Consider the following 15,962-nt stretch of genomic DNA (forward strand, 5'->3'; position numbering starts at 1 on the left):
CGTTTAGTGACCGACCGCTTGCTGGGTCATGTCACACAGGGCCAGTCACTTCGTGACACTGGTAATTTATGACAATTAGTGGCAGAGAGGTGAGATAGAATATATTCTATTAGAGCTTTACTGCATGATTTAAGCAACTACTCCCTGTACTAAAGAATTGGTATCCTTGCGAGAAGTGCACCAGTTCTGCAAGATTCAGCTCAGTGCTTACTTAGACATACTTGTAAACAGTATCCCTTCCCTGTTTTTCTATTCTATCTTTTACTTGGCAAAGGCTGTTCATTGATATGGCAGCCCTGTACAAGAAGCAGAGGAAAGAGGCTCTGACCGACCTCTGTGAGCAGAGAGGAATAGAAACAGCAGACAAATCCAAGGAGCTGCTGATACGCGCCTTGGTCGAGCAGGGCATAGAGCAAAATACTGAAGCATCTGACCAAAGAGAGAGTCCACCTCAGAGAGACCCTGCAATGCCAGCTCTTGCATCGGAGCTACCTTCTGGAAGTGCCAGTAATGCCAGTGCTGAGGAGCCAATGGACTCTACTTTACAAATGGACTTACAACAGCTGGGACTTACAACAGCTGGGAATAAGCTGTGCATGCAGCTTATTCTACAGTACCAACAGGCTGAGAGAGAGGCTTCAGAATGCCAGGCTGCTGCTGCAGAACGCCAGGCTGAGAGCTTTCAAGCTTCAGATGGCTCAAATAGAAAGGGGTAACATCCCGCAGCTGACCCCCTTCCAGGACATAAATCCAAGGAGACCACGTTTGGAAAACTTCCCTGTGATGGAGAAAGATACAGACAGATACTTTCCTTCGGAAGTTCTAGAAAACCTGCAGGCAATACCATCTACACTGTGAGCAGTGGGCGCAGTATCTAACCCCAGGGTTGAGAGGCAAAGCCCTAAAAGTTTTTGCTGGCCTCCCACCAGAGCTAGATGTGGACTATGAGGCAAAAAAAGAGGCCCTGATCAGGAAATACACTCTGGGGTTAGGTTGTATCAGAGAAAGTTCCGGAACCTACAATGTAGATTAACTGACGGCTATGCGGATGTTGTGAGCACCTTGACAACCACGTTCCACCAATGGATCAGGGGACTTTCTGTTAACAGTTTTGAGGACTTAATGGATCTTATGGTCAAGGATCAATTTCTTCATATGTGCCCCACAGATGTATGACAATTTGTGTGTGATCGAGAGCCACGAACTACAGATCAGGCCGCAAATATTGCTGACTGTTAGATGGCTAACAGGATGCCTAAGGTGCGGAAGCCATCAGTATTCAGCTGGAAGGGAGATAAGCCAAACGGGGACCTTTCTCCCTCTGTCGGCCGATCACCAGTGCCATCCAAACCCATCTCGTATGGGGTCCTGGGGAATAGACATTCTTTAGACGATGTATGCCAGTGCTTCTCCTGCAGCAAAGTAGGACATGTTCTCGCAGTGTGCCCTGAGAGGGAGAAACTCCCAACTACAACCCCAAAGCCATCTGGGTCCCCACCTTCTGTCCTCTTTGTGGCCGGCTCTGATGTGAGAACCAATGAGAACTGTCAATCTGTCAATGTTGGTAATAAAGTCACCATTGACCTCAAAGACACTGGGGCAGAGGTGACTCTGGTGCTCCCAGTAATGGTAAACCCTGCCGATATCACACCAGGAAAGACTATGTCTATAACTGGGATTGGAGGTGTCAGCCCTGCCTTGCCCGTGGCCCATGTATACCTGGACTGGGGAGCAGGGAAAGGACAGAGAGGTGGGAGTATCAGAGGCTATTCCCACCAATGTGATGCTAGGCACAGACTTGGGGAGGATGGTGTCCCACTATGTCCCTCCCTTGCAAGTAAATGCTACAGAGAAGGTGGAAGCAAGTGACCCACCTGAGATCCCGTGTGAGGAGGGAAAATGTACCACTGCACAGGAATGTACGTACATGGCAGCTGTGAGATGAGTCTCGGATAGAACTGCCAGAACCGGAGGACCATACTATGGCCCGGGAGCCACCTCACATGGCAGACCCACCGAGGTCCCTGATAACCGACACTGAAGACTCCGCTTCAGTCCAGAGACTGGCATTCACACTAGGCCAGGAGCTGCAGACTGACAGTTTCCAGGAGGCCTTGCGGACAGATGACTGTCTGGAGAAGCTCAGATGCCTTGCAGACCAACCCCTTGCTGCTTCTGACAAAGAGAGAATATACTGGAACCAGGGCAGACTCTATAAAGAGACTGTCCCCATGGATAATGCAGAACCTTGAGACTGTGAAAAGTGGCTGGTCCGTTCCTTATCTATTTAGGGAACAATTATTGAGAATTGCTCATGAAATTCCTGTTGCTAGACACCTTCGAATACAAAAGACTAAAGCTCGCCTGACACATAACTTTTATTGGCCCAAGATGGGGGACAGATATTGCCAATTAATGTCGATCCTGTGTAGTTTGTTAGAGAGTTGGAAAGTCTCTGAATATACAGAAAGCCCCATTGATACCACTGCCAGTGCTCAATGAGCCTTTCCAGCAGCTCTGGAAAAAAGTACATCCTCACAGTGGTGGACTATGCTACATGATATCCTGAAGCTGTAGCACTGTCCTCCATCTGAGCAGACAAAGTGGCGGATGCTTTACTGAACTTTTTCTCTCGTGTGGGTTTCCCCAGGGAAATGGTAACCGATCAGGGAACTCAATTCATGTCCAATCTGATGGAAAGCCTCTGCGAAAAAATGTGGCCAGCGCCTATCATCCCCAAACCAATGGACTCTGCGACATTTTTAATGGGACAATAAAACAAATGCTCAAAGGTACCTCCCTCATCTGTTCTTTGAGTACAGAGAGGTACCCCAGGCGTCTACAGGATTCTCCCCCTTTGAACTGGTTTATGGAAGGAGGGTCAGGGGGCCACTTGATTTGATTAAGGACTGTTGGGAGAGCGACCCCAAAACTATGGGCGTCTCGGTGGTTGAATATGTACTGCGACTCAGAGAACATAGTAACATAGTTATAAGGTTGAAGGAAGACTTTAAGTCCATCTAGTTTAACCCATATCCTATCCTAACTTGCCCTAACATGTTGACCCAGACGAAGGCAAAAAAAAACCCATGTGGCAAACAGTAAGCTTCTCATTGGGGAAAAAATTCCTTCCCGAGCTTGTTAGGCAGACAGGACTTTATAACGGTGATGAGCCCATAGCTAGCACCTCACGGTAATATATTAAGAAAGGGGCAGATGATTATTGCTTTGTGGCATTTATTAATTTTGTTTGCCAAGTATAATAGTTTTTGTTTTTCCCTTGTCTGCTGAAAAGAAATCAAGATGCAACAGTGATGCAGAGAAGACACGATGACAGTGATAGGCCCCAAGCTGCTACCTCAAGGTAATTTTTTGAAAAGGGACAAAGAAATGGGTGTTCAATCCTTATACAATATAAAAAGGATAGGTAAACTGGAATTTTGGAGTCAAGAGGATGCGGATGCATTTGGGTGGCTTAATCCAAATCAGATTTCCACATCTTTGGAGAGAGGTTCAAGTCAGAGAACTGTCAAAAGGATGCAAAGTTACCTATATTCTAAAATACACCGCCATCCTACTACTTGCTGAGAAACATAGACCATAGGTTTCCTGTCCTATGAGCAGGTTGTTGTAGGATTGTGTCCAACAGGGTCTCCACAAGGATTGGATATTAGAGCTTGGTTTTTGGGGGTCATTAGAAACATAGCAAAAAATGTTGGGTATGATCACCAAGTATAATACTTTTTGCTTCTCTTGTCTGCTGTAAAGAAATCAAGAGGCAGCAGTGGAAGAGACTACAGACGAAAGCCAGGAAGAAGATGAAGATGCCACTGACAAAGAAGAGTCAAGTCACCAAAGTGGGCAGGAAGAAGAATCTGAAAGTGACATCAACGATGAAACGTACATTTCAAGGTTGATATAACCTCAAAAATAATACAACTGTTCTAAACTAATAAATGTTTGCATGCAATATTGCATTATGCTTTTTTCATTTCAGTGCCAAAAAATCATTGCATGACACTGTAAGAAGATCTACTAGGCAGAGGCAGATAGGGTTACAAACATCTACCAGGTAAGAAGACAAGCAATTTGATGGCATTCATTTTTGAAATTCAAATGTTATAAATGAGTTTTCTGACACTAATATGTGGCATTTATTTTTTTTCAGAGCTGTAAAGCGAAAAGAAATAATTTCCAAAGAAAAGAGAGACAGTTGTCCTACCCATAAGCTGATGTCTAAGGAGGAACATTTCAAAAGTTTTACTGAAAAATATCCCATTGCTCTAGAGAAGAATGTGCCATCACCAAGCATATGTCGAGAAGAGTCCAGAACTTATTGGCGATACTTTGGTGATCGATGGAGGAAGATACAGAACAAAATGCGAGTCGATCATATCACTGGTAAGATGTTTAAATGTTTACCATTTTTTAAAGAATCTATTTTACATTATCATGTTACAAAATTCAATTATGTGTTCTTTATAGGAATGCTTCAGAAAAGTAATGTGAAAATATCAGAAGTAGAAAGACACATTCAAAATCAAGGCTGGAAAAGGAACCTACCAAGAGTGACTGAAATATTGCATCAATTAAAGAAATGATTACTAAAATGGTAAAAAATGGGTAAATATGCAGTAGATGTGTGTTAGTGTATGTGCACCTGTGTGCTTTGGAGAATTGTTGAATGCGGTAGCAGAAAAAATTTGTAAAATGTTACAATCAAATAATGTATGCCTTAAACTAGGATTTAATAGTATTTAATGTATTTTTTTCCCTATAGATGGAGGAAGAGCCATATTTCACAATGAAGATTCCAGTCCAGATGGAAGAATTAAGAGGACTCGAGATGTCACAATCAATTGGATTTTGCCTCGGGGAAGTAAAGTAGTTGTTGTAGTTAGTGATGGTTGAGCACCAAAGTGCTCGAATGCTTGATAGTCAAGCTGAACACTTCGCAAAGAATCGATGTGCTTGACCCAAGAATTTTTCCAGACTCCCTCCACTTGGTAGAGGGGAGGATGTCTGGAGAAATGTAAAAACTGGGGACCGCCTGCCCCAAAGTCTCCCTTCCCTCAGGAGCTCACCAGAGCCGCAAAGTGCAGCCTGCAGAGCCCAAGAGTGCAACCCGCAGGCTGCTGCAGCTCTTTACCTGCACTCAGAGCGCTGTTTAATAATCACCTGACACTGACTTCTGAGATTTCTTGCCTGTCTATAAATTCAAAGGCATTGATGATGTCAGTCAAACACCTCTTCTTGTATCCATATAAAGGCAGTTATGTCCCAGTCATGAGACCAGTCATTTAAATGTGACATCATCAATGCCTTTATGTGCATAGATGCGGAGTAATCTCTGATCTTAGAGCATCGGGTGAGTCTTGGACATTGGTGAGCTCCAGAATAAAGCCTGCAGGTGATTCTGAGCATTGGTGACAAGCACTGTGAATATTTGATTGAGTATCGAGTGGCTCCAAGCAGCCTCATGCTCGCTCAACACTAGTTGAAGTCAAGCAGAGGCACATTGATTGCATGCACTTTTATCTTTTCGATGTTTACCGTATTTTTCGCTTTATAAGACGCACTTTTGTTCCCCCAAATTTTGGGGGAAAGTAGGGGGTGCGTCTTATAATCCGAATATACGGGGGAGGGGGTGTATATATATATATGTACTGCAGGGTCCAGGGGAGGTGGGGGCAGCTTTGGAGCAGTGCTGTGAGCTGGTAAAAGCTGCCGAAGGGAGCCTTTGATCTCCTGCTCCCGCTCATATAATATGCACTGCCGCTGTCCATCACCATGGTGCTGAAACCGCACCACGGTGACTGGCTGGGGGAGCGGTGCATATTATAGCTGCCTGCGCCCTCCTTTGATCGCACATGATCCCCTGTGTTAGATATCGCCCCCATGCTGCTGCCCATAGTAAAATAAAAAACTCTTTCCTTACCTCCTCCAGCGCTGATCTCCCGGTGTCTCTGCTGCTGCTGTCATCAGCACTCTGCTGTGCTGATCACATGACCGGCTCTGAGAACCAGGAAGTGGAGGAGGAGCTCAACCACACTGAGGGAGACATGAGGAGGGACAGCGCTGAGAAGGTAAGGAAAGAGTTTATTTTACTAAAAGCAGCAGCATGGAGGCGATATCTAACACAGGGTGATGTGTGCCAGCCACAGGGGGGCCAGTGTGCCAGCCACAGGGTGATGTGTGCCAGCCACAGGGTGCCAGTGTGCCAGCCACAGGGTGATGTGTGCCAGCCACAGGGGCCAGTGTGCCAGCCACAGGGTGATGTGTGCCAGCCACAGGGGCCAGTGTGCCAGCCACAGGGGGGCCAGTGTGCCAGCCACAGGGTGATGTGTGCCAGCCACAGGGGGGCCAGTGTGCCAGCCACAGGGTGATGTGTGCCAGCCACAGGGGGGCCAGTGTGCCAGCCACAGGGTGATGTGTGCCAGCCACAGGGGGGCCAGTGTGCCAGCCACAGGGTGATGTGTGCCAGCCACAGGGGGGCCAGTGTGCCAGCCACAGGGTGATGTGTGCCAGCCACAGGGGGCCAGTGTGCCAGCCACAGGGGGGCCAGTGTGCCAGCCACAGGGGGGCCAGTGTGCCAGCCACAGGGTGATGTGTGCCAGCCACAGGGGCCAGTGTGCCAGCCACAGGGTGATGTGTGCCAGCCACAGGGTGCCCGTGTGCCAGCACAAGGGGGCTATATTCAATATAAGGTGGCCATATCCAGATTAAGGGGGCTAATTTTAGGGTGGGGGGGCTATGAGGGACTTATACCCTATATGATTTGTTAGACGGACACTGGCATTATAAGACGGACCCCATTTATTAAAAAATTCTCTATTCCTTCACCACATTTGGGGGTGCGTCTTATAAAGCGAAAAATACGGTATTTATTTCTCTTTTAGATTGACAAGCAGAAAGACAATATTCATCATCCTAATAAATCAATAGTATTCTGTGTAAATTAATTTTAGATCTTGCAAGTCCACTTCAGACATGCCTTGAGCACTGCAGCGATGATGACCTTTGCTTAGGCCAAATTCAACTTGGCAAATTAAGCTTCTATTGAAATCACTACTGACCTGAGCTGCTGTGAGATGAAAGATGTCTGAAGTGTCCTAAAATTCTTTCATGGCCATCAAATTCTAAATTTTAACAAGCTTCTGTTGCAAGACTTAAATATTGTTTTAAATCCTTCTCATATAACCATGTTACTACATACTATGATTTGCTAGGATGATGTGGGTTCACCCACTAGTTGCCCAATGGGCTACTGTCGTGCCCCTGCGGATCCAGTCGCCCGGGCCATGGGCCAGGCCGCCTGCCACCGTGACCGCGGCATTCCCAGCCACCGACGCAGGCCCGGACCCGAGTACCCCTCTGCCCCAGCGGGTGCGTCACTACCAAAGGGCATTTTTAGCCTGTATGCTGATCTGAGGCAGCACCCTGTCAAATTCTTAGCGTTTACATGCTTGAACATAGTAGCATATCATATTTTGCTAGAGGCTCTGCATCTAGCACTGCCCTTGACAAACAACCACCTGAGGAGCTGCATTGTCATACATTGTTCTGATAAACCAGGGAGATCCAGAGTTAAAATTATATATTTTTTCGTTCTAGATATTTAGATATATTTCCTGTAGAATCCGGTGGATTTTCCACTGTGATAGTTGCTGTTCAGTCTCAATAAGCTCTTATTATCCCATTTTGACCTGTCAGGAGTGTTTAAGAATGACAGTATGTTTTATTTATTGGCAAATGTAAATAAATAAATGTAAATAAATATGTCTGAATGCACATAAACACATTGATTTGTGGGGGTTGGTGGGATGGGGGCTGCTTAATAAAGCAGATATTGTTTTAACTTAAAGGAGAAGTGCAGCACTGGGACAACTTCCCAGTGTTACATCTACCCTATTAAATAGAGCATTTTTTCCTCTTCGCCACGACAGCACCCACTGAGAGAGGGGATCCGCCCCAGGAACAGGAAACCTACAGAGAGATAAATGGGGCGGTCCCCCTCGCTCCCTCAGTTTTTGGTTTCCTGTTCCTGGAAAGGAACCCGCAGAAGAGGATACCTGGTCTGGTAGCCGCCTGCGTGCATAATATGAGCAGCAGGGGCCCCAGGACCGGAGGCAGCGTCAGGCGGAGAGGTGATTTTTCCCCCCCCCAGAGCTGGTAATGCAGGTGAGGCCGGAGGTAAGAGAGTGCCAAGGCTCACTGAGGGGACATGGCGTATACCCCCCCCCCAGGAAGGGGGCGAGCGCATTACAAATGCCATTGGGGCATATCGGGGATGGTGGCCGCACGCCCCCCCCCAAGAGGAAGCAGAAGAGCCTGAGCGTTGTGCCAGGCAGCGCTACTGGGGGTCATACCTGCGGCAAGGGGGTTGCGGCCGGATGCGTGGGTGTCACCGTCCGACGGCCGCTGCATCAGCACTTCCAGCGACGCTCCCAGGCAGAGGCAACCCAGAAGTGGTATGAGGACTTCCGGGGTCAAGACAGGAGGCGGCGATCGCGGGAGAACGCCCGTGCATGCGCAGAAGGGACAAAAAAAAAAAAAAGGGGGAGCATCAATAGGAAAGGCTATAAAAAGAAGCCACGAATGCAGCGCCAGTGCGCAGTCATGTCATCCATAGATGACCCAGCTTCGCTCCCGTTAGGTCAGCCAGTGGAATCCCCACATGGCAGCAGACAAAGCGGTACTACAAGGAGAAGCAGTAGCACCACAAGAAGTGGCAGCTCCAGGAAGGAATCTAGCGGACCTTCCAGGCAAGATGAGCCCTTGGAGAAGAAACGTAAAGAGAAAAAACTGTCCCACGCCTCGCCTAAGCCTGAGTCGCGGACCCCGCTGCCGGTAGTTTGCTGACGAGACTCACGGGTGAGTGGTTTTTAGTCAGAATAAATAACTGATGGCCGTTTTTTCTTGTCCATACCCCCCCTTTAGGCCAAAAGAACGGAGAAGGCGAAAAATAGAGAGTGTGCCTTATGTTCTCAGCCCCTCCCAGACGGCCACCCTGAAAGATTATGCCATTCGTGTATTGAGGAGGCCTTACAGGAGGAATCCTCACGGAAAAAGGAGGATATCCGAGCGATAATTAGAGAAGAGCTACGGGCCTAAGGCATAGAATCATAGAATCATAGAATCGTAGAGTTGGAAGGGACCTCCTGGGCCATCTGGTCCAACCCCCTGCTCAAAGCAGGATTCGCTAAATCATCCCAGTCAGATGTCTGTCCAGCCTCTGTTTGAAGACTTCCATTGAAGGAGAACTCACCACTTCTCGTGGCAGCCTGTTCCACTCATTGATCACTCTAACTGTCAAAAAGTTTTTTCTAATATCTAATCTGTGTCTCCTCCCATTCAGTTTCATCCCATTGCTTCTAGTCTTTCCTTGTGCAAATGAGAATAAAGTTGATCCTTCTACAATGTGACAGCCCTTTAGATATTTGTAGACAGCTATTAAGTCTCCTCTCAGTCTTCTCTTTTGCAAACTAAACATTCCTAAATCCTGCAACCTTTCCTCATAAGACAGGGTTTGCAGACCGGTCACCATTCTGGTCGCTCTTTTCTGAACTTGCTCCAGTTTGTTGATGTCTTTTTAAAATGTGGTGCCCAAAACTGGACACAATATTCCAGCTCCAGTAGTCTGGGGGGTTACTCCTCCGTAAGAGAAATAAGTTCACCGAGAGGAGGAGCTTCACCGGCGTCAAAGTCACCGTCAGAAACTGGGGAACTAGACTCTGATAGATGCCAGGAATACCCTTCCTCAGAGGACGAGGAGCAGACATGTTTCCCTACAGACAGCGTCAGTAACTTGGTTAAGTCTGTCCGAAATACCATGGGACTACCAGAGAGTAAAGACCCCAAGACTCCGCAAGACATAATGTTTGCAGGCATTTCCCGTAGAAAGGTCCGAGCATTCCCAGTGGTCCCAGCTATAAAAGAGCTAGTAAAAAGGGAGTGGGAAAAACAGGGGCAGAGAACCTTCCTCCCCTTAACGTCAAAGCGTAAATATCCGTTTGACGATGCGGAATTGACAGCTTGGTCGAGAGCCCCCAAAGTGGATGCGGCAGTGGCCTCTACTTCTCGTAGATCCTCCCTGCCGGTAGAGGATTCAGGAACTTTGGCTGACTCGTTAGATCGTAAGACCAATACACTCCTTAAACGATCATGAGAAGCATGTACGGCAGCTTTTAAGCCCGCAATAGCAGCCACGTGCACGGCAAGGTCAATGTTGGTGTGGCTGAATGACCTAGATGACAATATTAAAAACGCAGTGGCCAGGAATAAACTCCTGTCCTCTATGCCCCTCATTAAAGGAGCAGCGGCCTTCCTCTCCGATTCCTCAGCGGACTCTCTCCGTTTATCGGCTAGAGCAGCAGGGCTAACCCCTGCTGGCCGGCGGGCCTTATGGTTGAAGGGGTGGAAAGGAGACACGCAGACAAAAACTAAACTGTGTGCTATAACCTGCCAGGGTAAGTACCTATTTGGCACGGAACTGGACGAGATCTTAACAAAAGCGGGGGAGAGAAAAAAAGGTTTTCCTAACCCGTATATTCCCTTTAATAGGAGGTCCTAGAGAAAGCCGCCGTTTGGCAAAAAGAAAGACTTTAAACCCCAGGATCGCTGGGGAAATAAGGACCCCAAACAGAGGGGCAATCTATTTGGGAAACGTCCCTTCAGAGGAGACAGGTTCCGCTAATACCAGTACACCGGTAGGTGGCAGACTACTGGAATTCAGCCACCAATGGGGGAAGGTAACATCAAACCCATGGGCCATTGATATCGTCTCATCGGGCCTAAAACTAGAATTTGCTCGGCATCCACCGAACTTCTTCCTATTCACTTCCATGAAGTCCCAGATACAGCAGGAAGCACTGGAGATGGAGATTGCAGTACTACTAACTAAACAGGTCCTGATAGAGGTCCCAGGGGACGAAAAAGGAATGGGCTTTTATTCTCCTCTATTTTTAGTCCCAAAACCAGATGGCTCTTTTAGGACTATAATAAATTTAAAGAAGCTTAATACCTTCTTGAGGCTGAGGCCATTTAAGATGGAGTCAATAAATTCTGCAATAAAACTTTTGTTTCCCAGGTGTTACATGGCAGTCTTGGACCTAAAGGATGCCTATTACCATCTACCCATATACTGAGAGCACCAGAAGTTCCTGCGGGTAGCGGTCTGGTTCAAGGGTCGGATTCAGCATTTCCAGTTTAGGGCAATGCCATTCGGGCTATCCATGGCTCCTCGGGTATTTACCAAATTGATGCTGGAGGTGATGTCGTATGTAAGGCTGAATGACACCCTAGTGGTCCCTTAGTTGGTCGACCTGCTCGTAGTGGGGAGTTCTGTTTCTCAGTGCGAAACAAGAATAGCTAAGATTATCTCATCCCTACAGACACTAGGATGGCTAATCAACTGGGAGAAGTCCAGGCTAGAACCAGTGACCTGTCAGAGGTTCCTAGGCCTGCAAGTAGATTCTGTAAGTCAGAAATGCTTTCTACCAGACGCTAAAGCGGGGGCCATAATCAATAAAATACAGAATACTACAGGAAGACCCGTAATATCATTGAGACAGGGTATGTCCTTGCTGGGGTCCCTGATATCGTGCATCCCAGCGGTGCAATGGGCCCAGTTCCATTCCAGAAAACTACAGTGGGCTATTCTGCAGGAAACAGACTGCAGGGGCGGTTGGAAGGGAGGATGTCCCTATCGCCAGAAGTTGTTAAATCCCTAAAGTGGTGGTTGAATCCTACCAATTTGTCAAAGGGAGTGCAATGGTGGGTAACTCCCTCCAAGGTGCTCACCACGGATGCTAGCCCCTTAGGTTGGGGGGCCCACCTGGAGGAGCACATGATACAAGGCCGGTGGCGTAAACATGAAATAGAAACCTCTTCTAATGTAAAGGAGCTAAAAGCAATTTACTATGCGATATCTCAATTTCTCCCGCAGTTAAGAGGAACCCACGTGAGGATCCAGACAGACAATACCACCGCAGTGGCCTATATAAACCGACAAGGAGGTACGCGATCGGGACCGTTGATGTTTATCTCGGAAAAGATCCTAGAAATAGCCGAGGTACATCTTCACTCCTTGTCGGCGCTCCACATAAGAGGAGTGAACAACTCTCAAGCAGACTATCTCAGTCGCCAGGTCCTATATCAGGGCGAGTGGGTCCTCAGCAGGCACGTCTTCGAGACAATAGCGACAGAATGGGGCAGACCAGAGAGAGACCTGTTCGCGACTAGAGCCAACAGACGCGTAAGAAAGTTTGCTTCGCTCTACAGGTCAGACAACCCAGACATTCTAGATGCCCTCCAAGCACCCTGGACATTCCAACTAGCCTATGCCTTCCCTCCAATGGTTCTACTACCAACAGTAGTCAGGAAAATAGGACAGGAGAGGGCGAGGGTCATCTTGATAGCCCCGTTTTTGCCCAAAAGGCCGTGGTTTTCATGGCTCAGAGCCATGTCAATAACCGACCCGTGGATCCTGCCGCTGCACCAGGATCTTCTCTCGCAGGGACCCTGCTACCATCCACAGGTCAAAGCCCTACACCTAGTGGCCTGGAATTTGAAAGGGAACTATTGAAGCAGAAGGGCTTTTCGGAAAACCTGATTAATACCCTGCTACAAAGTAGAAAAGAGTCTACAACAAAAATATATGCTAAGGTGTGGAGGAAATTCCTGGCCTTTCACCCAGCAGAGCTAGCCGGTGAAGTACCCATTACGGCCATCTTAGAGTTTCTTCAAAGAGGCCGAGAATTGGGCCTCTCAGTTAATACTCTTAAAGTCCATATATCGGCCCTAGGAGCCCTATTTACCTATAACGTGGCAGCAAGTAGATGGGTGACCCGTTTTGTTTCAACTTGTCAACAATCAGAACCGGTGCATATTCCTCGGCTTCCGGCATGGAACCTTACTCTGGTTTTGGATGCCTTTACTCAGGCCCCGTTTGAGCCCATAAGTTCAGCATCAGTGAAGTGCCTCTCATTGAAAACTGCTACACTAGTAGCTTTAGTATCAGCTAGAAGAGTAAGTGATCTTCATGCTCTATCAGTAGACCCTCCGTTCCTGTCAATAACACGAGACAGACTGATTTTGAAGACAGACCCGTCCTACCTTCCCAAACGGGCAACTAAATTTCATAGGTCTCAGGAGATATGCCTACCTTCCTTCTATGAGAACCCGTCAAACCAGGACGAGGTGAAATATCACACCTTAGATGTGAGAAGAGCTGTACTAGCCTACCTTGATAGGACCAGTCCCTGGAGGCAGAGTAGGTCTCTTTTTGTCTCCTTCCAGGGCAACAGAAAGGGGTCTGGAGTTACAACAGGCACATTATCCTGGTGGATTAGAGATGCGATCACAATGGCATATTTGGCAAAAGGAGAAGACCCTCCGCTGCGGATTGAGGCGCACTCTACTAGAGCCATATCATCCTCCTGGGCCGAGAGAGCAAACGTCCCAATTGAACAAATATGTAAGGCTGCAACCTGGTCTTCTCCATCTACCTTCTATAGTCACTATAGACTAGATTTGTCCTCTACCGAGGATCTAACTTTTGGTAGATCAGTCCTTAACACGGTGTGCCCTCCCAAGTGATTATCTCTGGAAATCTCTCAGTGGGTGCTGTTGTGGCGAAGAGGAAAAACCGGATTACTTACCGGTAATACTCTTTTGTAGAGTCCACGACAGCACCCGCTCACTTCCCTCCCGTAAAAAATTTTTCACACATGGGTCTCCTTGGTGGTGGAGATTGTAATTAGAATTTAATATGTGGTTAAACTTAGCGAGCATAAAGGATATAGGGGTAAGATAGATGAATCGCCCAAACAAATTGACTAAAACATGTATGGCGGTTCCTCCGTTGTTCTCGGTAATACAAACTGAGGGAGCGAGGGGGACCGCCCCATTTATCTCTCTGTAGGTTTCCTGTTCCTGGGGCGGATCCCCTCTCTCAGTGGGTGCTGTCGTGGACTCTACAAAAGAGTATTACCGGTAAGTAATCCGGTTTTCTAAATACATTCACATCGTGGGACTGCCTTGTTTCCCCTTTCTCTGCCACCGTGCAGAGAGCGGAGTGAGTCGTGGCCACGATGTGAGTGCAACATCAGGGCATGTGTTTATCCGACTCCTAGGAGCAGCTTGAGAATCAGATGTCATGATGCAGCATTCACATCGAGGCCGTGGTTGCCCCAACTCTGCATGGAGACAGAAAAAAGGAATTATGATGCCCCACAATGTGAACATACATAGAAAAATGCTTTATTTAATAGGGAAATTTAACACCAGGAAGATGTCTCAGCAGGGAAGGAGACTGAAGACTCCAAGTGGACACAACTGACAAAGAGGAAGTGATCTGGACTAAAAGGTGAATGCATCAAAATTATGAACCAGTCTATAGCTAGTTTCTGCATGCATCACCTGATTGTATACTAATGGTCATTTTATTCATATACCTATCTAATTATCAAAGATCACCCTCTCCCCAGCACAGGATAATGAGGTTCCAGAGATAGAGGATGGGGCAGGAAAGAGCCTTGTCACAGGAATTTTTTTGAATATCTAAAAAAAAATGAACATCTAACTTTTTTTCATAAAAAAAATACTTCAGGTTCAATTTTTTTTATTTTACCAAGGGTAACAGGAGCAATTGGACTTCAAAAGTTATTGTGCAATTTGTCCTGAGTACGCAGATACCTGATATGTGGGGGGGAACCACTGTTTCGGTGCATGGCAGAGCTCAGAATGGAAGGAGCGCCGTTTGACTTTTTCAATGCAAAATTGGCTGGAATTCAGATTGGACGCCATGTCACGTTTGGAGAGTCCCTGATGTACCTAAACAGTGGAAACCCCCTACAAGTGACCCCATTTTGGAAACTAGACCCCCCAAGGAACTTATCTAGATATGTGGTGAGAACTTTGAACCCACAAGGGCTTTACAGAAGTTTATAGCGTACAGCGGTACAATTAAAAAATCATATTTTTTCCACAAAAATGATCTTTTCACCCCAATTTTTATTTTCCCAAGGGTAACAGGACCCTAAAAGTTATTGTGCAATTTGTCCTGAGTACGCTGATACCCCACATGTGGGGGTAAACCACTATTTGGGCGCATGGCAGAGCTCGGAAGGGAAGCAGCGCCATTTGACGGTTTTGGCTGGAATTGAAATCGGACACCATGTCGCGTTTGGAAAACCCCTGATGTACCAAAACAGTGGAAACCCACCACAAATGACACCATTTTGGAAACTAGACCCCCTAAGGAACTTATCTAGATGTGTGGTGAGAACTTTGAACCCCCATGGGCTTCACAGAAGTATATAACATAAAGCCATACAATTAAAAAATCATATTTTTTCCACAAAAATGATCTTTTCACCCTCAATTCTTATTTTCCCAAGGGTAACAGGACCCTAAAAGTTATTGTGCAATTTGTCCTGAGTGCGCTGATACCCCACATGTGGGGGTAAACCACTATTTGGGCGCATGGCAGAGCTCGGAAGGGAAGCAGCGCCATTTGACGGTTTTGGCTGGAATTGAAATCGGACACCATGTCGCGTTTGGAAAACCCCTGATGTACCAAAACAGTGGAAACCCACCACAAATGACACCATTTTGGAAACTAGACCCCCTAAGGAACTTATCTAGATGTGTGGTGAGAACTTTGAACCCCCATGGGCTTCACAGAAGTATATAACATAAAGCCATACAATTAAAAAATCATATTTTTTCCACAAAAATGATCTTTTCACCCTCAATTCTTATTTTCCCAAGGGTAACAGGACCCTAAAAGTTATCGTGCAATTTGTCCTGAGTACGCTGATACCCCACATGTGGGGGTAAACCACTATTTGGGCGCATGGCAGAGCTCGGAAGGGAAGCAGCGCCATTTGACGGTTTTGGCTGGAATTGAAATCGGACACCATGTCGCGTTTGGAAAACCCCTGATGTACCAAAACAGT

The 15,962-nt window shown here is 46.9% G+C and overlaps 1 pseudogene; it reads left to right on the forward strand.

The window, feature by feature from the left end:
• Positions 1-287: 287 nt before the first annotated feature.
• On the forward strand, positions 288-5,432 carry LOC141087946 (uncharacterized; annotated as a pseudogene).
• The last annotated feature ends 10,530 nt before the right edge of the window (positions 5,433-15,962 follow it).

Source organism: Dendrobates tinctorius, unplaced genomic scaffold (assembly GCF_039654945.1).
Source record: "Dendrobates tinctorius isolate UK_male_01 unplaced genomic scaffold, ASM3965494v1 ptg000036l, whole genome shotgun sequence".
In the NCBI taxonomy this organism is placed as follows: Eukaryota; Metazoa; Chordata; class Amphibia; order Anura; family Dendrobatidae; genus Dendrobates; species Dendrobates tinctorius.